General features: G+C 44.3%; 1 long non-coding RNA gene across 1 annotated transcript; it reads right to left on the reverse strand.

The window, feature by feature from the left end:
* Positions 1–679: 679 nt before the first annotated feature.
* Positions 680–1,429, reverse strand: LOC148125684 (uncharacterized). The gene is made up of 3 exons (XR_015743949.1): positions 1,194–1,429; positions 977–1,057; positions 680–873 (listed from the first exon to the last, which is right to left on the reverse strand). It is a non-coding gene; the product is annotated as an uncharacterized LOC148125684 (long non-coding RNA).
* Positions 1,430–1,861: the final 432 nt, after the last annotated feature.

Here is a 1,861-nt window from a genome sequence, read left to right on the forward strand (position 1 = left end):
TTCATATTCAGATTTACTGTTGTGGCCTGTCAGCCGCCAGCTCCTCCAGCCGAATTGGAGGAGGAGGCGGCGTGGAAGTCAGAGTTGGCATCAGGACAACCTGGGGGTCTGAGGGGGAAGGGGGAATGGAGCTGGCAGAGAGAGAGAGAGAGAAAGAGAGAGAGAGGCGGAGGATGGGCCATCCGTCAGCCCTCAGATGGAGAGTCAACACGTCTGGAGGTGGCTGGTGAGGAAGAGGAGGAACAGCTGTGTCCAGTGCCTGACACATGGATGCACAGAAGGGAGAGGAGAGGAGAGCAGTGGAAATCTATGGGCCGGTCCTTAGGAAGGAAGAGCCACTACTGCTATTGAGGCCCCACCCCAGCTCTAGGGATAAAAGGCAGGGGGCGGAAATGAATAGGCATGGCAGGCTCATCTTCTGGCCGGTCAGACTTGTTAGACCTGTGAGAGAAACTTTGCCGGCACTCCTAATAAAGGAATCTTTTGAGTTAACGTCAAGATGGGTTGTCGTGTTTGGGGAGCTGGATCAGAACATTGATAGTTAAGGCGGCAGCCATCCACCGGTGCTCAGAAACCTCACCCCCTTGAATGCATGCAACCACAAAGTAAAAAAAATAATAATTTTAATGCAAATAGTTCTCCACTTACGACTGATTACTTAGAGACAGTTCGTACTTACAACAGGCTCTCCAAAAGACTTGGTTTCAAAGCTCCAGTGTCATCCCTCCTCACCGGTCAGGTGATCACTTTACGAGCGCTCCGCAACTAATTCGCATGCAGCCATTTGCAGCAGTTCGGTCATGTGACTGCAGTTTGCGACGGTTTTGTTGGAAACCTGTCTTTACTTTTGGTTTCTTTCCAGAAAATCCAGCCCTTAGCAAAACAATGGATTCACTTAATGACCGCTGCCTTTGCTTAATGGCTGCTGCACAAAAAGGTATAAAAATGAACTTTCTTTACAACTATCATAACTTACAACTGTAATTGCTGGGCTCAGTTATGGTCGTAACTCGAGGACCATCACTATTCAATTTCAATGTCTTATTGCAGTGTGGACCTACGTTGCAATAATAAATAGATTATTATTGCATGTAAATGATATGAATGATGGGACCAATTATTGTTCAATTTAAAATCTCCCTCCCGTTGAGCTCATCCCCTTGTGACTATGTAAAAATAACCATGACGGTTACCTGAGGAAGAGCTTGGAATTGGTTTCTATTCCTTTTGGGGGATTTGCTTTTTTACAACTTCTCAGTCAAGACCCTGACTGGGATTTCCTTGCGGTCTTCCATCTAAGTATTAGCCAAGTCCAATCTTCCTTACATCAGCCAATATTGGCCATGTAGTTTCATTCTTAGCAATTCAGCTGTGGGACCAAAGGTTATCTAACTATGAATGTTCCTCTTTCTCTCCACACGTAATCCAGCTCACAGGGTTGTTGTTATGGAGAAAGCAGAAGGAGGAAGAAGTATTAGATATGTTAGCTTCCTTGAGTTATTTATCAAAATAATAAAAGCAGGAAACAAAACAGTATAGAACAGAGCAGAATAACTTTATTGTCACTTTGAACGTACAGGAACCGTAATGAAATTTCATTGCATACATCTCATAAAGGATCACCACCTCCAATATACACTACATAAACATGACAAAATAAATACATACAAAATTATGTACATGCCCACATATATTACACGACACAGAGAAACAACACCGTCTAGCTCGGATACGAACATGTACATGACGAGAAATGCCAATCTTGCGAGTGTACCAGACGGATGTTACAGAATCTGGTAGTCCTGCTAGAAATACTTCTAAACCTCCTCCCAGAGGGGGAGCAACAGAAACAGACCGTGAA

This window comes from Pseudonaja textilis, chromosome 5 (assembly GCF_049901715.1).
Source record: "Pseudonaja textilis isolate UNSWEBS1 chromosome 5, rPseTex1.2, whole genome shotgun sequence".
In the NCBI taxonomy this organism is placed as follows: domain Eukaryota; kingdom Metazoa; phylum Chordata; class Lepidosauria; order Squamata; family Elapidae; genus Pseudonaja; species Pseudonaja textilis.